This window comes from Pistacia vera, unplaced genomic scaffold (assembly GCF_008641045.1).
Source record: "Pistacia vera cultivar Batoury unplaced genomic scaffold, PisVer_v2 Contig459, whole genome shotgun sequence".
NCBI lineage: Eukaryota > Viridiplantae > Streptophyta > Magnoliopsida > Sapindales > Anacardiaceae > Pistacia > Pistacia vera.
Window position 1 is genome coordinate 135,094 of NW_022196289.1, and position 21,425 is coordinate 156,518.

Below are 21,425 nucleotides of genomic sequence, written 5' to 3' on the forward strand. Positions count from 1 at the left end.
AAAATAAAAAAAGGCTCATTAACAACCAACTAGAAGACACCAAACATTGAGAATTAAGCATAAATTTATGTTCATATTAGCAAAGTTATACATATACAACTGGCCAAACACTCTAATGGAGATCAAGGTGCTGACCAAGTTGATGTTCCCAAATATTCCCAAGATCCTTTGCAAGAAATTGGCGGTCTAATGACTAGGGCAAAGACAAAGAGGATGAAAGAGGTTTTGCAAGGCTTGATCATGGAAGTGCAATACAAAGAGGTTGTACTAGAAGACTCTAAGACTAAATTTGAAGATTTCAAAGCTTCACCAAGGATGATCGATTATCTTTTTATGCAAGAGGTAGATTCGGAAGATCAAGTTGGATGCAAGGATTAATTTAGGACTTAATTTTCGTTTTTTAAATCTTGGGCTTTTTTTTTATGTTTTAATTATCATTAGATTCTTTAGTCTTTTATTTATTTAAGGTTTATTTAGATCCAATTCGCTTGTACTTAAGCCCAACCCATTTTTCAGGTTTTTTCTAGGGTTTGCTGCTTATAAAAAGGGGCAGTCATGTTATTTTTAGGGCCAGATTATTATCAATTGAAGTTTATTTCAGAGAGCTATTTGCTTTGCCTTCTTGTGTTCTTGATTGAATGCTGGAATCTCGACTTATCAAAGGGAGTGATCAACTTTTGTGGCATCTTAAGATTAGGATTTTAAGGACTTAGTTTCCTTAGGATTCTAATTCGATCATCCTCAACACGTTCCTAGCAAAACAACTTGTTCCTATTCTATCACATTCAATAAGAAAAAATTAAAACAAAAAATGCATTACTGAAGCTTAAAAAATGGTCAATAACATTTTCGATGATCTAAAACAAAATTTGATTCATAAAACTTAAAATGATTGTACAACCCAAAATATTTGTTTTGTTGTTTGAATGTTCGGAAGTTGCTATGATAGAGAGAAGATCAATAGAGAATGCTTCAGATTGTGGTTTATATCAATAAGGATATTTTTGTCTTTTAGTAATGTAAAAGGCTATAGAGTGTAGCACTTTTTTTTTTTTTTTTTTTTTTTTTTTTTTTAAAATGGGTTAGTTTTCTACTCACACTTAAAATAGGAGTTACATAATATAATCCATAATTTTTCTTACCTTTAACATAAATTTAAATTTTTTTATTGGCGTTATTTTAAATCAACAATTATATTAATATTTTAAAATGAAACTTTTAATTAATTATAGTCCTACTTTAGAGAGATATATGCATGGTGGAGCACTTAAGAGCAACAATAATTTATTTCCGAGTACTTTACAATATCATGCTATATAATTTAACCACTATTGGGTGTCTCAACAGTCAACTAAGACTCTTTGGTGTATTACTCAAAATGTCATAAGTTTGATCTATTTAAGTTGCTAATAAAGGTGGTCATTGGAGAATTTAGGGTCTTGAGAGATTAATTGAACTACACGCAAACAAGCTGGTTTGGACATCATCGATTATTAAAAAAAAAAATCATGCTATAAACAAAGTAGCTGCTTAATTTTAGTGGTGTTAGCTCAAAGGCTTATCATCTAGCAAGTCAATCCAGCACCATAATAAAAGAGATTCATAACTTTTTAATTAACTGAAATCAATATGAAGCAGGCTCCGGGTTATATACATATGGACTGAGTTATTAGTCTGATTTAGTTTATGTTTGGACAGTTCATTGAAAAACCTCAAACATCCATATTATTTGAGGTCTTTCCATAAACACCCCTAAGGTTTACTGAACGAAAGTGAGACCCCCAGGGTTCAGAATGTAATAATTACACCCTTATAATTGATAGACACTTCGTAAAAAGTTAATTCGGACCTATAATATTGATACAATGACTAATATACCCTTATTTTATAATTTCTTCTACTATAAAAAAGAAAACTAATATCTAACATTTGTCATATGATCAAAATATTAATATATTAAATGATTTAAAAATATTAAATTTAACAATTTGATAAAACATTTGGGAAATTAAAAACTTTTTTTATTGTATTGTCTATTTTACCCTTATGATAGATACTTTTCATAAATATTATTCAAGTATAAGGGTGTAAGCGTTGCATTATATGAAACTGCAACTGTGTAATTGTTCCATTCTGAAACATGTACGTTTCCTTGTTCTTTCACTAAACGTCAAGGTAGTCCATGGAAAATCCTGGATTAGTTTGGAAGAAACAGATATACATATAGTTTAATCTAGCCGCTTCGAAAAGCTCAATGAGCTTCAATATTTTCTTAAGGCAGAGAACAATTAAGGCAAGCAATTGAGCAGAAAGGAATTAAAACTTTACACTGTATATTAGCTTTAATTAAATGATTCACTGCACAATGTCAATGGTAATATATTTAAATACACTTGACGGAACTGCAATAACAAGGTAAGAATATCTCTAGATAAGATTTCACGCTAGATCAAGAACATTTTACTATATTTTAACTTAAATCAACTGCTTTAAGCCACCCCTTTCAATTAATTTAACGAAATGAAATGTTAAATTAATTGAAAGGGGTGGATGACGTGTTCGCTGACTATTTGACCTCAGTTTTTTTCTTAATGAAATATATATGATACGAGACGGTGAACACTGAACAAAACAAGTAGATAGAAGTTCCTTTGTAAATCGACTTCACATAACTTCAGACCTTCAGGTGTAGTGTTTGTTATATTCATGCATGCATTGGAGTTAATTTTCTTAATGCCAAATTGGTATGTAATTGTTATTATTTCAGATGGCATGGGGAAACATTTACAGAAGACGCATGAAAGTATTCAAGATGGCTTTGAAAATTTTCCTGGACAACAAGGTAAAGTTTCTTCCTTGCTGCTTACTTTTTTTATGCGAAGTGGATGGAAATTTTACTGACTTATAATCTGGTGTTAATATTTACTAAAGGGTGTACAGGCAAAAGAGAAATGGACCAAGAAATCTAAAAGAGGTGCATTATGGGAGAAAGCTCAAAAGCGAAATGCTCAACGGGTTGTGAATTTGATGGTTGAGTTGAGCGGCTTATGGGTGAAAATTGGACAGTACTCATCGGCACGTGCTGATGTGCTTCCGGTGGAATACATATCTCTTCTCAAAACGCTACAAGACTCACTTCCTCCTCGTCCTTTATTAGAGGTGATTCGTCTTCTATCTTTCAACTTTATATATTAAAAAATAATGAAAATTTAGGAGTCGTTTGTTTTCTCATTGAACAATCATAGATTTTAATGGATCTTAAAATTTATTTATTTTTATATTGATCATGTATGAAAACTAATTTTTAACATATATATTACAAAATTATCCTTGTACTTATTAGAGAAATTTTAGGTCATATCATTAGTATTATTAATTTTAGGTTAATATTATTAATCAGGGATTAGTATTTAAACACCCCTAGGTTTGCCCTAGCTCAATAAGCCCCATTGTGGTTCTGGCAACTAGTCTAAACCCCTTACTGCCAGATCCCCTAACGTATCTTCCGTTAGTTTTAATAGAATCAAGGGTAAAAAATATAAAAAGCACCTAAAGTTTTATAATTATTAAGGGCTAATACATTTATACCCCCTATAACTTGTAAAGTTAACTTATATATCAAAAACTCTCCAAATTACCACACAGATTGCAACAAATATGAGAGTTGACTAAATTTGACTAAACAAAATCACGAATTACTGTAATTATATTTTGAACTTGACTGATTTATCCTAAATTTTATTAACAACTCATTTTTAAATTAAAAACAAAGGTAAAATAACTAAGAAAAATTTTAAAAAATCTTAGATAACACAAGTCCTTAACATGAAATCACAAATACTAAAAAAAAAATGATTAAAAGAAACTTTAAATATTTTGAAAAATTTAGAATACTACTAAAAAAAAAACATTAAAATAAGAAGCTAAAATCCAAAAAATATTTGCCAAGTTCAAAGCAATTTTTTTTTAAAAGTTTTCCTTTTTTTTTTTTTTCAGATTAGTATTAATTTTTTGCCTTTTTAAAAAGTAAGGTTTTCAAGTTTTGGATAATGTCATTTTTTATTTTTTCAGATATATATTTTTTTAATTATTCCAGATTTTTTCCATTTTCCCATATGCTTTTTCCATTTTTTGGACCTTTTAATTTTTTTTTTTTATAAAAAATTGTAATATTTTACATAGTTTAATAATTTTTAAGCCTAGTATGGGTGTTGAGGCTACTAGAGATGAAGTACGGGGTGAGTTGGAATTGGGACATAACGGGTGAGGGAATTAAGGTCATTTATCCTCATTTGGTTAAAGATTATCTTGAAGATTACTATGAGTCTTTAGGGAAATGTGTTTGGTTGGTTATAATAAATTGATGGGTATATTATATAAAATACTAAATTACCCTCATTTTTAAATATTAATATAATATTATTTTTTGAATAATTTCCTCTAACCCCCTACATTTCAGATTTAGCTAAAACACTCCAATAACAAAAAAAGTTTAAAGCTTAACAAAAACACCCACACCCACCCAAAGCCACTGCTCGCGGCCAACCACCACCGTAGGCGGCAGCGACAGTGGAGATCTGGCCGTGAAAGGCCAGATCTAGCTGTTTCCGGCCATGGATCCGGCGCACAATCGGCCAGATAAGGTCAGCCGTGAGCCATTCCATCGCCACTGGCGGTGGTTTTTGGCGGCTAACAATGGTGGCTAGATCCGAGCACCACCCTTTGGTAATTTTTATAAATTCCAAACGTAGTTACGTCCTAAAAATTTTGTATATAAGGATAAAATAGTCAATTAGTATTTTTGTAAATTATTTTTAAAACAAAGGCATTATTGTCCTAAAATTTTATTAATAAGGGGTAAAATTGTAACAAAAATAAGATTACTAAATAATCTTAAAATACCTAAGAAAATGAAGATAATCATATTACCTCCTATATTACAAATAGGAACTACCGGAATCTTATATTACTTGACAATCAAATGTGGTAATCAAGTAATATAAGATTAATTACATCACCTCACTAATCTCCTATTATCCATAACAAACACAGCCTAAAGGGTATGATGACATGGCAAGGGGTTTTGAGTAGTTATCTACGACCGGTTTGTGGTGTAACGCAATTTTCCGACTAGAAAATAGAAATGAGTTTGCCAGCAATGTCCGTTACAATATAAAAATAGCAGAAAACCGGCTGGGGTCCTTATGCCACTAGGGAATCAAGGTTTGCTTAAGCGGGATTACCCCTCAAGGTTCGACCAAGTACAGTAAACCCCTTGTAGTACTCGAAATTACTTAAACTTCCCTTTAGTATTGATAATTACTTTCAACCCCCTGCCAACTGCCAAGTGCCATCAATGTCTTTTGATTACTTTTAACAGTAGAAAGGGTAAAATGTAAAGGCCGAATGAGTACACCTACCCAAGGTTTGGCGAAACGATGATTGGTACCCAAAAGGTTTGAAAACGACAAACAAGTACCTTCCGTCATATTCTGTTAGTGATTTCCGTTTGCTAATAGTGAAAAGACTAGAATGCCCTTTGAGAAATATTAGTCTATTTTTTTAATTACTTTTAGACCCCTTAAGTTTATTAATTTCATCAAATACCCCCAGAAAAAAAGTTTAAAAATTAACAAAAACACCCCCACCCACCCATACTTGCCAGATTTCGGCAGTCGCCGCCGGTGATAGTCGGAATCAGTCACAACAGTCTACACCACCACCGGAAATGGCTGGTAATTCACCGATCTGGCATTTTCCGACCAGATCCATAGTGGATCTGACCGAAAAATGCCAGATCTGACCGGAAAAGGCTAGATCTGGCCGGAAAGTGACGACCAAAGATGGAGTGTTGCGGCCATCGACGGCCAGATCTGGCCGTAGATCTAGCATTGTCCGGCCATATCCGTGGTGGATCTAGCCAGAAAAGACCATATCAATGCCTTACACGCCAGATCCGACCGGTCTGTGGTATAACGTAATTTTCCGGCTAGATTCCGATAGCCAGAATCTGGCACTACGGGTGGTGGGGTTGTTTTTGTCATTTTATAAATTTTTTTATATATTGGGGTGTTTAGTTAAATTAGCAAACCTAGGGGTTTTTTATAAATTTAAAAAAAACTAAAATATCAAACTTTCAAGGACATTCTAGTCTTTTCACCATTAGCAAACGGAAATCACTAACAGCACATGATAGAAGATACTTATTTGTCATTTTCAAACCTTTTACGTACTAATCTATCGTTTCGCCAAACCTTGCGTACGTGTAAGCCGTTTCCCAAATGTAAATGATCGTAATGCCCTCATCTATTGTGCACATTAATTACAACCCACGCCCTACTTTCGCCTCATCTCTAGCAGCCCTTCATACCTATGTTGGGCTTAAAAATATTAAATTATGTAAAATATTACAAAATTTTGTAATAAAATAGAAAAGAAACTAATAAATAAAATACTGAAAATTAATATAAATTTGAAAAAATTAAATTTTTTTATAGATTTGATCTTCTCTCTATTTTTTTTTGTAGGTTGTTGTGATAGTGTTTTAAAGTGCTATTATGTTTTCAAAATCTTTAAACCTTTTTTTTTTAATCATTTTCTATTAGAATTTTTAATTTAAGGTTATGCATTTGTGTTATTTAAGAATTTTTAGAACTTTTATTAGTTATTTTACCTTTTTTTTTTAATTTAAAATGGTGCTAATAAATTTTATGGTAAATTAGACAACTTCAAAATACAATTAGCATAATTCGTGATTGTGTTTCATCAAATTCAGTCAATTCTCAGTAAACCTTAATAATAAATCGAGGTGTACTTTACTCTTTTTCCCTTGATTATGTTAAAACTATCTATGGAAACTTTAGAGGCTTGACGGCATGGGGTTCAGAGTAATTACAAGGTTTATATATTTTGCTAAACCTCGAGGGGTTTAAATCACTAAACCCTTGTTTTAACATATGAAAGGTACTACTAAATATTAACTGCAAGCTAAAAATCAGTCGTCAAATTTTCTTATTTATCAAAAATAATTCCTTAATCCGACAATATTTCATCAAAATATTCTCAAAATTCATCAATTATGCTCACCATTCAGCCTATATTAAACAAGATCATTCTCGTATTCAAACCAAAATCATCAAATTTAATGGGCTTTAAGAAAATTAAAAATAAAATGGAAAGAGGAAAATTTGGTGTGCGGTGGCCATGGCTGCCCCTTGAAGCCTCATGTCGCCGCGTAGGAGCTTCTCAACGGTTAAATGTGGCCGCCGCCAGGACTCACGTAGGGTATGTGCGTATTCTTCTGACATCTTCGGAATATCTAAGTGTAGTAAATTTTGGTTGCACAGGTTTGTCAGACCATAGAGAAAGAGTTGGGTAAATCCATGGATGATATCTTCATGGATTTTGTCAAAACTCCTTTGGCAACAGCATCAGTAAGATCCTCCAACTATAATTGGTAGTATGAGCTATTGAATTAGTCACTACATTCTGGGAGTTTTATGTTTTACGTTATGCAGATTGCACAAGTCCACCGTGCCAAGCTGATTAATGGGCTGGATGTGGTTGTCAAAGTTCAACATCCGGGCATCAAGACAATTATGTTGGAGGTTTTACATGCTTTTGTATATAAATTTTGGATGCTAAGTAAAACCTGCAGTGATTAAATGGTTATTAGGTTTGCTCTTATTAAATAGGACTTGAAGGATGTAAAATCGATTATTGACTGGATAGCGTGGGCAGAACCGCTATATGACTTCAATCCTGTTTTAGACGAATGGTGCAGAGAAACTCCAAAAGAACTTGACTTCAATCTTGAAGCTGGTATGATAATTTCTTCTGAATGAACTGAAGATTCTTCGTATTTTTTAAACAAAAATTAGCTGTTTTCTGTTCCTGCATAATGTGGTACGTGCATGAGTTGTGATAAGATAATTAGGGAATGACTTTGCATTTACATTGTATGGATAAATTTTCTTATTGATGCTGTCTTATTTTTTCTTATTGATGCTGACTTATTTTTCTTATTGATGCTTGTTTTTTATTTGTAGAAAATACTAAAAATGTGTATAGCAATCTTGGCTGGAAAAACAGATCCGGAGATAATAAACCTGCCAATACAGTTGATGTTCTTATTCCGGAAGTTATTCAGGCACGATTTTCATTACAGTTTCAAATTTAAAGTGCTGAGTCTTCATTCTGGAGTTTAGTTGACTCAGTGCTATGTTTAAATTTGAAGGATGGGAAGTCTGGAATATTTGTTTTTACTCTTATGTTAGCTTAAGTTATGGCAAAAGTTTAAAAGAATATCTGATGAAACAGAAAAGTCTTGTCCCAAAGAAAATAAGTTCAAGTTTTATCTCTCAATATAAAATTTTTAAATTTCAGGCATACCCTTTTAACAAATGGGCATATCTTTTGGCTATAACTATTATGTAACATTTAGCATGGTAGTTATGTAATGGGAAGGAGGGAGTTTTTTTTTTTAAGTTTGGATTGGCAGTTGACCTAATTGGTACCAATGCTAGACTTTGATCTACTGTTTACTTCGCAACTTGACTTTCTTAGAATACAGAACACTGCCTTTTCATTTTCAAATGCTTAAATATGCATCGGTTTTTTATTTTTTTTTTTGGTCAGTCAACCGAAGCTGTCCTCATTCTAGAGTACATGGATGGGATACGTTTAAATGACTCTGAATCTCTGGAAGCTTCTGGGGTTGACAAGCAGAAGATTGTAGAAGAAATTACACGTGCATATGCCCACCAAATTTATGTTGATGGATTTTTCAATGCTGACCCTCATCCTGGTACTTATTCTCACATGTTTTCTTCTGTTTACCCTTGTTGTCTTGAAATTTTATTTGACCTTCAGACTGAATCCAATATTAGTGCTACAATGAAAGTTGGTTTTTTCTGTTTACCAATATACCACTTGTGCAACAGTCAATTCCTACTACCCATTCCAATTCTTTCTTGGGTGTTTTAATGCAGGAAATTTCCTTGTTAGCAAGGAGGCTCCTCACCGTCCAATTTTGCTAGACTTTGGGCTCACAAAGAAACTATCCGACTCTGTGAAACAAGCACTTGCAAAATTTTTGTTGGCTTGTGCAGAGGTTTGGCTTTTTGGGTTAACTTTTTGTTATTTTTTTTCATCTTAGAATAATATTGTAAAGAATTGTAGAAACTAGAAAAATTATCCGATGACGCAATGTATTGATTGTTTGAGTGTCTATGAGTTGATCACTCTAGCATGAAAGACTCGTGTCTGTTTCTTCTTTAGCAGTAATCTTTTACTTTATCTTAGCATTCATTATTTTGATTAAATGCCTTAGGCCAGACCTTCATTATTTCATGTACTTAGCTTGTTAAGTATTCATCATAATGTTACTAGCTTGATTTGATGGGTGAGAATATCTCAATTTCAATAATTTTCACCAACTTTATGCTTAGTATTTGTGGAAGGGTTTTTTCTTACATTCAGAATTTTAAATCTTAGTCCTTCAGAGTTTGAATTGGTTTACCTTTGTTAGAGCTTAAATACTATTATTAGATTCTTATGTATAAGCTTAAGCTTTCGTAATAAGTGGTCGCTTAACCTGCTATTAGAGCCAAGTTGACTAGTAGGCTTTTGTTTGATTCTCCATATTGTATTAATGAAATTATAATAAGTTGTATTTGTGATTGCAGTTTGCTCCATATGCTATTGTCTGACCTCTACATAAATGCTTTAACTTTTGGGAAGAGTGATTTCCTAACAACCTTGATTTGACTTCGATTTCTAACCACTTTGTCAATTGATATTGTCTTTCTGCTTTCAATATCTCTTCAAACTATTTCTCTTTCCAGATTAAGAAATAATTATTTTTGTCTTTGTCAAAGGGGGACCATGTAGCTCTTTTGTCTGCCATGGCAGAAATGGGACTTAAGCTGCGTCTAGACATGCCTGAGCAGGCTATGGAGGTTACAACTGTATTCTTCCGTGATTCCACACCAGCAAATGAAGCTCATGTATGTTTAAACTACTCTGATATTTTCTTCTCAACTTGGATTCTCTTGCTAATCTCCTTGTGTACAGAAAACCATGAAAACTTTGGCTGAGGAAAAGGACAAAAGCATGAAACATATACAGGAAAAGATGCAATTTACCCAAAAAGAAATCAAACGCTTTAATCCTGTAAGGCCATACCATTTCCTTTTTTCAGTATGTTTGTCTAATACATGCATTCAAAATTTCTTTCATATTTTTAATATAGTTAGACATTTTGGTTCCAGTTTGATGCCTTTCCTGGAGATTTTGTAATGTTTTCAAAAGTCCTTACTCTTCTAAGAGGTATGGTATAGAGACCTCCATTGCTCACCTTGTGTTAATCAACTGTGCACTTTTATCTCATTATCGAACATTGTTCAGGTCTTTCGTCCATGATGAATGTTCGCATAGTATATCTGGATATTATGAGACCATTTGCCGAATCTGTTTTAGAAAGGTCAGTTCATTCTAACCTTGATATGTCATTTCATTACATTTGTTATTGGCTCATATCTGACTACAATGTAATTTAACTTCTTAGAAACATGAACAAGGGACCAGCAACAAATCCCCACTGGATTTATGATACTCCAATCCATTCTGAAGTAGAGGCCAAGTTGAGGGAATTCTTAGTTCAGCTGGGGAATGAGGACAGAATACTTGGAATTCAGGTCTGCATCAATTTTAATTTTTGCATGCAGCTTAATAACCTGAATGGTATCTTTCCAATTGTTTCATTTTTAAAGCTTGTCATATTTTTTTACTTTCTATTTCTTTCCCTTCTACCTCTGGAGCTGTTAGTTTCCATGCTATGGGTGTTGTAGTAGTCTCAATTAAAAGATAACAAGTTGATTGAGCTCAGTGACTTTGTTAGAAGCCTACATTTTTTTCCATTATTTTGGGGTAACCAGTTATTAGATAGAAAAAATAATAACAATACAACCAAGAAACAATGATAACTAAATAATGCCTCTATCCCCTGGAGAACATAGGATGATCTAGGATCTGCAAATGTAATAGACTTCGTATAGGTTCTTGAGCTACTTATATTTGGCAAGGTGACATTTAATATGTTGCTGGAAATAGATCTGTAAGTAAATGCAGGACTTTGCATATAACAAACCGGATTACCTGACATTTATGTAATTGCAGCATCAACCTTAAAGTATGTCACAAAAAAACTCTGAAACACCTCTCCCCTTGTGGCCGGATGGCAAACCCTTTAGCCATTAGGGTTAGCTATATCCAGAGGGTTTTGTGTTCAAGTCGTAGGAGAGGCCCTGAGGATTAGGCAGGCTCCAATATGGGCCTGGATACCTCCATTACCTAAAAAAAACCTCTGAAGCAAAGTTATCAAAAGTTCCTCCTTTCGTAGAGAATTTCCTAAAGAAGTCCTGTATGTGTTTTTGATGGCTTCAACTAATGATATTGCTTTTAGCAAGCATACTACAACCTCCTTATTAATGCTTGAACTTGTATAACTTTAATGAAACACCTTTGGATTTATGAAGCCTAAGATCCTTACAATATTTTGGTTTCAAAGAATATTGCTAACTATCAATTATTATATAGGATAATCCTTTTTAGATTTTTCCACATTTCCTTTAGAAAAGCATCCGTTGCATTTAGTAACATAGGTAAAAAAAATAAATTTAATCATAATGGTGGTTGCACTTGTTTAGGAAGTCAGATTTTCACAAACTTGGACGTACTTGACATGCAATTATGAAAGTAATATTATGCACCAAGTGGGACACTTGTCATTATCACCATAGAGAATCAGTTTATCAAACTTAGAGGGTTTGTCTGTTGCTAGAATTTTCCAAGCAATTAGACTTTAAAATTGAAACTCAATACAGCTTTAAAAATAATAACACTTATTTAGTCTGAAATTCATGTGGCTCATCCAAACTACTCGAAGTGGTGAGATCTTTGCTGAATGGCTAGTAGAGCTAATCTCCAAGATCTTTAAATTCCTGAAAATCACCTGTATTGCTGCTAAACAAAGCAGGAAAACAAAACTATGCTCCCAAGAGGTTGGTAACATGGGTTTACCATGAGAGAACTTATTTTTGTTGTAGACATGACCAACAAAAGCCTTTATCCACCTCTCTAAGATTAAAGTGGAGGTGAGCTAAAACAATATGTTTATACTATTTTGATATTGAGTGAAAGTTTAATAGGATAGGTATTTATAGTGAATTTGAAAAAAGAGATTTACAGTGTACGATATGTGAAGTGTGGAGAAATATTTTCTTGTGATTCAAATGAAAAGTACAATGAATTTATAGCAAAAACAAAAAACTAACTAGGAAGTAAATTGTTACATTCCTAGTATAATTCTATTTCCATTACAAAGAGAGAATTCTATTTCCTATATTTCAAAGAGAATAATTCCATTTCCTATATTACAAAGAGAATATTCTATTTCCTATATTACATTTCAACACTCCCCCTAAAGCTGGGGCATATAAGTCATATGCACCAAGCTTGTTCAAATAAAGTCAACACGAGAACCTTTGAGAGACTTAGTGAGGATGTCTGCTAACTGGTCGTTGAACGACATAACTAGTTGCAATATACCCTGATAGAACTTTCTCTCGAACAAAGTGACAATCAATTTCTAGTGTTTAGTCCTCTCATGAAACATGGATTTGAAGCAATATGAAGGGCAGCCTGATTACACAGAGTAACTTCATTTGTGATACTTCGACAAATCTCAATCTTGAATTAGTTGTTTTAACTAAACCAGCTCACAAGTGGCTAAGGCCATTGCACGATACTGCTTCAGCACTTGACCTTGCAACAACCGCTTGTTTCTTACTTTTCCATGAAAAATAGGTTTCGTAACAAGAAAAACAAAATCCTGAGGTAGAACGTCTATCAGATGGAGAACCTGCCAATCAGCATCTGAAATCTGACAATATGCGAATGACCCTTATTTTCATACAGTAAGCCTACCTGGTGCCCCTTGATATACCTCAAAATCCGGACAACTGCATCCAATGACTATCACACGGAGTTTGAAGGAACTGACTCACAACATTGACAGAAAAGGAAATATCGGTCGTGTGATAGTAAGATAGTTAAGTTTTCCAACAAGTCTTCGATACCTTCCAAGATCAATAAAGGGCTCCCCCTGTTAGGTGAAAGTTTTAAATTAGGATCCATAGGAGAGTCTATTGGTCCGCAATCTGACATCTCTGTTTCCTCTAGAATATCCGAGACAACTTCCTCTGAGAGGTAACAATACCAGATTTAGACTGAGCGACTTCTATGCCAAGAAAGTATGAGTAGCCCTAAGTCTTTCGTCTGAAAGTGTTTGAACAAGTGTTGCTTCAACTGTCAATGTCATCTTGATCACTCCTGTAATAACAATATCACGACATAGACAACCAGATAGATACTGCCCTGATGAGATGTCTATAGAAAACAGAGTGATCAGACTCACATCGAATCATACCAAACTCTTAGATAACTATGTTAAATGTCCAAACCAAAACGAGGAGACTGTTTTAGACCATATAGAGAACGACGAAGTTTACATACCAAAACAGACTCCCCCTGAGCAACAAAACCAGGAGGTTGCTCCATATAAATACTTCCTGAAGTTCACCATGAAGAAAAGCATTCTATATCCAATTGATGCATAGCTAGTTCCGAATGGCAGCCATAGCAAAGAACAACCAGACGGAAGACATCTTAGCAACAGGAGAAAAAGTGTCAAAATAATTTGTCCTATAGATCTGAGTGTATCCCTTGGCCACCAAACGGGCTTTCAGTTCAACCTTACCATATGGACCAACCTTTATAGTGTAAATCCATCGACAACCAACAGTCGAATGGCCCGGAGGTAAGGAAACTAACTCCCAAGTATGATTTGTTGCAAAGCAGACATTTCTTCAACCATGCCTGACGCCACCGAGATGAGAAAGTGCCTCATGAACATTGCAAGGAACAGAAACAAGAACGATGAAAGGGTGGAGACAAAGGCATAATATGAAGGATATAAACGATGATAACTCAAAAATTGTAGATGGGATGAGGGTTGCGTGTAGACCGCATACCTTTACGAATAGCAATGGGAAACTGATCAGCTGGAGACAGGATCGTGGCTTGGAGGAATCGGGCACAGGACCTGCAGTAAAAGGATCTCAGGAACGGCAGCGGGAACATCAGGATCACCTGTAAAAGGAACAAGACTATGTCGACAGGAAGAGTGGTATTAGTAGCAGACTAAGGTATCGAAACAGACAAATGGGAAAGCAACGTATGGAATTGGTAGAACATCACTACGGATCAGACTCCGCTGGAGGATGAGGAAGAAATGGAGAAGACTCAAAGAACGTAACATCAGCAGAGATGAAGTAGCGATGTGTGGCGGGGAGAATAATACTTGTAGCCCTTTGAAGATTGTAATACCCTAAGAAAATACATTTCGTAGACTTGGCTGACAGTTTATCCTGACATGGAGGGAAAAGTGAACAAAACAGGTGCTCCCAAAGACACGCGGGGAAAGAGAAAAATGGAGTATCAGGGAATAATATGGAGTGAGGAACCTGGTCTTGTAAGACAGAAGAAGGCATGTGATTTATTAAGTAACAGGCGGGTTAGAACCGCGTCAGCCCAAAACCGGAAAGGATGTGGCTATGTAAAAGAGAGTGCGAGTAGTTTCAATGAGGTGTCTATTTTTACGCTCAGCAATGCCATTCTATTGGGGAATATAAGCACAAGAAGATTATGAAGAATTCCCTGAGATGTCATGATTTAGTAAAGGAATCAGAGAAATTTACGAGCATTATCAATTGTAATATACGAATGGTAGTATTGTGTGAGTCTAATTTCAGCACAAAATGATGAAAAATAGGAAAATAATCAAAACGAGAGCGCATAAGAAATAACCAAGTGCAACGGGAATAGTCATCCATATGTAACAAAATATTAAAATCCCAAAGTAGAGTTAACACGACAAGGACCCCACACATTGATGCACTAACTCAAAGGGGGACGCAGCCCGTTTATGACACGCTTTGGAAAAGAACTACGAGTATGCTTTTCAAGCTGACACGACTCACAACTCAAGGATGATAATTTAGATAGACTTGGGATCATTTTCCGAAGTTTGGAAAGAATAGGATGGCCCAAACGATTATGAAGAGAGATCCGGAGACTGGAGACAATGCATGCTGTAGATGGGATATGGAGATGATAGAGACCCTGTGACTCACGTCCTGTGCCAATCATCCGCCGTGGTCGCGATCCTGTATAACAAAAGAGTCAGTATCAAAATGAATAGAGCAATTTAAGGAGCAGGTAAGTTACTAACAGACACGAGATTAAATTGACATTTGGAATATAAAGCACAGAGTCTAATGCTAGGAGGGGAGGGGTTTTGAACATCCAATAGCTTGAACATCGGCTTAGACCCATTGGCTAAAGTAACAGGAGGTAAGTACATTATTTGTAATCTGAGTAAGTAAACGAGGGTTACCAGAAATATGATCCGAGGCACCTGAATCTAGGACCCAAGGTCCTAAAGAGGACGGGACTAGAAAGGCAAGCAACTGAATTACCCCGTTTGAGCGACAGAGGCAATGGAGAAGAAGACTGCTTACTGGCCTGATACTGTAAGTATTCCTCATAATCAGTACCTGTGAGAGTTAAGGAGGGCTGAGCTGGCACTGGAGAGGACTCAGAATGAAGATCAGAGAGGATCAGCCTGAGCAATATTAGCAGCTCGGGTAGGTCGACCATGTAACTTAAAACATTTCTCTCTGGTATGCCCCAGCCAATGACGTAACTACACTTGGGCCGATTTCCCTGTCACTTCGATCGCCCTGTTCTCGAAAAGAGTGGGACTGAGAAACAAGGACAGAGTCACCTGGGGAATGCACAGTAGTAGGGGAGGAAACCCGAAGTAATTTGGCAAAACCTATCAAGGGAAGGCACGGTGGATCCAGAAAGAATTTGATCTCGAACAGGTGTAAGATCTGGATCGAGAGCTGCAGGTGTTAGGACCATAAGAACTGTCCCGTTGAGCCAAATCTTCTGCCACAGATTTACCGCAGGTAACAGCAGATTAATTCTGTCTTAAGGGAGGCCATCTTACCAAGGGAGTCGACATATCATTATTTGTGTTTTAAGAAAACTAAGTTGGACACAACAGAATATAAACGCTGAATGTCATTTATATAGAGAAGTTTAGCCTGACTCCAAATATCAACACAAGAGCGATAGATTTGTAAATAGGGTGAAAGGGGGATCAATAGTTTGCCATAACATACTACACAGCATAGCATCAATTTTAGTCCAGGAAGACTTATCTGACGTAATATTGGCAGCTTTGGGGTCAAGTGATCCTCCAAACCTTGACCCATAGACCATAATTCAACAGAGGCAGCCCATGATGAATAATTAGAAGTTCAATTAATCACTCGGTGGTGATGGGAGGGAGAGATAAAAAAGAAACCACTTGTATGTGACTGAGAGGTGATTTTGAGGAATCCATGAGAAGGTCAGAGTGTCTTGAAACTGACAGAAAAGCAAAAACTTCGTGCACCGAAAAAACAGAATACTCGCTGGAAAACCAGATCGGAGCAGAAGCTGACGAAAACACCTTGAAGGGATTTGCCGACGAGGTGGAGAGGAACAAGATTTGTGGCGGTGAGAACTCACGCTCGCCGGAAAAGTAGATAGGACGGGGCTGCCGGAAAAACGAGCAACGCGTGACGCGCGTGCAGCGGCGGTCAGCGACGAAATCACTCGGGTTATGACGACGATGGGAAGACGATCAGTTTGGTGTGATTAGACTAGATTCTGATCGTGTGCCAGAGAACAGTCGCGGAAAAAAAAAAAAAAATTCCGAGAAAGAGAGAAGAAAAAAAATTTGAAAATTCAGACACTTGGCTCTGATACCGTGTGGAGAAATATTTTCTTGTGTATTCATAATGAAATGTACAATGAATTTATAGCAAAAACAAAAAACTAATCTAGGAAGTAAATTGTACATTCCTATTATAATTCTATTCCTATTCCTATATAATTCTATTCCTATATTACAAGAGAATAATTCATTTCCTTATTACAAAGAAAATAATTCTATTTCCTATTTTACATTCAACATGAAGCTAGGTAATCACAAAAAGGAATTATTTTCTTGCAGTTTCTGTACCATTAGTGGTTCACCTTTATTTATATATAACTTTTTAGTCTGAAATCCATATTAACATTTGTTGGATGATTAAGAGCTTATTTCTCTATTTTGGATGCCAAAATATGAAAAAGCAGAAATGTAGCCACGATTGTTCTTCACTTTTTATGAGATTTTCATTAATGATGCTTAAGGTTTGTGCGTACAAAGATGGTGAGGTGAATAGATACTGCTGCTGGAGTGCTGGTAGATATGATCCTCGTCTGTTCAGCCTGATAGTCTTTTTAATGTTTTTCGGTAACAAAGGGACCACAGCAGGATTGTTACACTGGCTGGTTGACAACGGGTATGTAATTGTTCTATGGGTACTATGCTTTATGTTTGTAAATCTTTTGCTTTGTTGTGCAAAACTTTTATTTGACTAGTTGCTGTTCCCTGCACATATACAACAAATAATTAGGTTTCTAATTTTGTTGTTGAGGTCTGGCTAGACATAATCTGAGAAGTTTTATTAATTTTGAACAATGCATGATTATGCTGATGTTTTGGATGGTCCACATCAACTGCATGCAGAGGACATGTTACAAGGAGAACTTAGTTCAATATGATCCAGCAAAATTAAATTTTGACATGGTAGCGATTACAGCATGACCTTTTTCAAAATTTTGGCAATTTTTTTTTTTTTTTGGGGTGTGTGGTGTGGTGTACCTTTTGGAAATCTACAAAATGTATTTTGTTGAGGATCATGGCATTTTGCAATATGTTGGACATGGCCCTCAATATTGATGCCGGACTTGAATCTATTCCTCTTCATATTGAAAAGTAGAGTTCTTTCTGGTAATTGGGTAAATGAAGAAAAGTGACCATGTAATATATTACTCGAGAATTCTTAACTAATAAAGATAGCATTTGTAAAGGTCCTAACTAGCATCAAACCTTTGGTTTTCTTTTGATATCCTATCACTTGGGTTTTATATAAGAAATTAGAATTGAACAAGTATAATCAAAAGAGATGGCTACCAGTCACCTAGAGTTTTGTTCATTAGTTTTACTACTGTAGCCGAAGATTTCAAGTATTTTGGTGCACTTCATGTCATTCAAAACAAAATAGCAAAAATCTTATGTTAGCCGCTAAGTTACCGCTCTATCTAAAATCTTAAGCTAGTAGGTGGGGAGGGGTTGTCAACATTAATATCTTTCCAATAGACTCTTCACATGAAACTTGGATTTTTTTCATTTTTTTTTTTTTTTATCTAGTTAAAATATGGGGATTAAACTTGGATCTTTGGCTTGATACCATTTTAAGTTACCACTCTACCCAAAGCGTAAGCTATATAGTAGAGGTTTATCGACATTAATATTTAGTCCAATAAGCAGAAAGATGTGAGAGACAAATGACACATATTACAAAGGGAAATAGTGGAGACTCAGAAATTCTTCATTCTAGTAAATGGAACATGTAATTCATATTGTAGATTTGGAGCTCCTTTCATTAGTCTTGCATGGTGTATTTTGAGATATTTAAATAAGCGGAGTTTGAAATCATATGCTTTAGTTCATTGTGGAATTATTCTAGGATACCCCTGCAGAATTCCATAAAGATTCTGTGATTTTGTCAATGATTTTGAACTAGGGTCAACAAATCTGCAATGAGCAAATTGATCCATAAAGATTCTCAAATTAATGGATACTTTGGTTCTTGAGAGACCATTTTGTGATCTAAATTGTCAACGTTATTAGATGTCGAGCAATTTAACAAATTTTGGCATTTTGTCTTGCAGAAAACTCAAGCTTGGGATAATGTTGCTAACATTTGGCTTGAATTTGATCAAATGGAAAAGATCTCATAAAGGTTTAAATCTTATCCTTTGACCTTTTAATCATATCCTGTTCCATAGTTTATGTCGGTAACCCAATATAACTTGGTTTTGGATTTTAGGTCCATCATGTGCTTAACCATACAAGTGGTTTGCACAATGCTTTGGTTGAGGTGGAGAAGAAAATCTGTTGATTATGTTGACTGGGATGATTGTTTGAGATGGATTGTGGCATTAAAACCTGAAACGAACCCGGTCAACGGCAGGTCTATCACTACCTGTCTTTTGTGGGCTGTGTGGTGCAATAATTGAGGTATTGTATCATGCTAATGTTGCTTTCAATTGAAATAACTTGTCCACTATGGTTTAGTCTGAAGCTTTAAAAACCCTGAAATCTATAGATAACAAATATCTTGCCTATATTATATGGTGTGGTCTAGATGCCATGTGATCATAGGTATGCCAACTTGATTGATTGTGAGTTTGATCTTTTTGTGGCCTTCAGAGTGATTAAAGAATTGACTATATTTTCAACTTCTCTATGTAGTATCCCATTCTAATGATAAGTTTGATAATACAGCGCGCATCCGGGAAGAAATTTCAGGAGATTCTTGAAGAAGTATTCATTCGACCCCTAAATATTGAGGCGAGCTATATGTTGGAATTCCAGCAGGTACTCATCAAACTTCACTTTTTTAATCTTCTCATGTTACTTAGTACAAAGTTTACACGAATATGTGCACACAGTATATATATTCAAAAGAACATAAACTTTGTAGTGTACTGTAACTATGAATCTGAAATAGCTGTCATCATGGCATTATCATGCCATTCAATGGCTATCCTCCAGGTGTGGAATCTCGACTTGCAACTCTTACAATAGATGAATATGATCTCAAAAATATGCGGACAAATCTTATCATTCTGACTTACCCCCTGAGTTCCAGCTCGACAAAGTTGCAAGATCATCACAGCTTGCCGGTATTTTTCAACATGTTATACGTTCGCCGTGCCATCTTACCTGCTTCTAATTTACATTGCTCAGCCCGTGCAGTTGCACGCTACTATGCAGCCCTAGCTGATGGGGAGTGATCCCCTCCCCACATTCCTCTTTATCCAAGCCACCACTTGGTAGTCACCCTCACATCCCCAAAAAAAAAAAAAAAAAACAAAAAAAAAACCAAAAGGTAAGAAAAACAAGGAGTTACCTGCTGCTTCAAAGAACAATACAAATAATAAGGGTAAAGATGCCAGTGGTGATGATAACACTAGGCCAATAAATATTGGTGGCAAGATTTTTAGTAACCCTAAAATCCATGATGTGTACCTGGGTGTGCGTGATTATGAGTATCTGGCCTTGCCAAATGGGCCATTTGGACTAGGGTTTAAGAGGAATAAAGCCGACAATGGATCGATCATCGGTTTTGGGCACTCGGGCATGGGTGGATCAACAGGTTTCTGCGACATAAAAAACAGATTTGCTATAGCGGTGTCATTGAACAAAATGTCATATGGTGCTGCTATTGCAAGAATCATGGGGTTGGTTTGTTCATAGCTCAATATCCCACTGCCGGTGGAATATTCATCTGTTAAGGACCTTGAAAAGCCTCTCACTCGCTGAAAATGAGTATAAATTATATCCAGATCAAACATTGCTTCCACAGAGGATGAATAAGTAAACATTTTATAAAGTTATTATATTGAATAAGAAAAAGTTATTTCTTTGCCATCTTTGTTTTATCATCTGGGTCTGGGGTGGAATTCAGAAGTTAAATTATTTAGTGATATATTGTTAAATTGGAGCAACCCGATTGGTGATTTCTTTTCCCAAAAAAGAGGTAATATTATTTTAACAACAGAATTTCAGAAACTTTTTTTCACATCACGTATATGAGAGAAAATTTGTGAGATTCGTTGGTCAGCTAATCTTTATTGCCTAAAAAATTCTGCACACCCAGAAGGAAAGAAATTATATATACCACCTATTTTTGAAATATACTTAAAATTATAACTTAATTATGTTTATTATTTTATAAAAAGTTAGATTTTTTCCTTAGCGAATCTTCATAGAATTTTATTAATTTGAGAGCTTGATGAAAAAAAAAAAAATTTGTTTTGAGTGTTAAAGAAAGTGCAATTAAATAGTTGGACATTAATATATATAGGTATCTCAAAGTTCTGTTATTTATTAGGTGTTTTAACTACAACGCTCTGTTATTTAATAAGATTTTTTATGACATTGTCATATCTTTGTAATTTTTTCACTGAAATAATATATAGAAATTAATTATTACATCTCTCTTTGCATTGTCATCATATTTTAATGTTATGGGCCGACTGCACCTTCTTGATTTTTAAAATTATTTTAGGTAATCTCAAAAAACAAAATTCATAATGTAATTTTAACATAGTTAATAAATTAAAAAAGGGTT

General features: G+C 35.0%; 1 pseudogene; it reads left to right on the forward strand.

Annotated features, from left to right (window-relative positions):
* Positions 1–2,649: 2,649 nt before the first annotated feature.
* On the forward strand, positions 2,650–20,722 carry LOC116144834 (annotated as a pseudogene).
* The last annotated feature ends 703 nt before the right edge of the window (positions 20,723–21,425 follow it).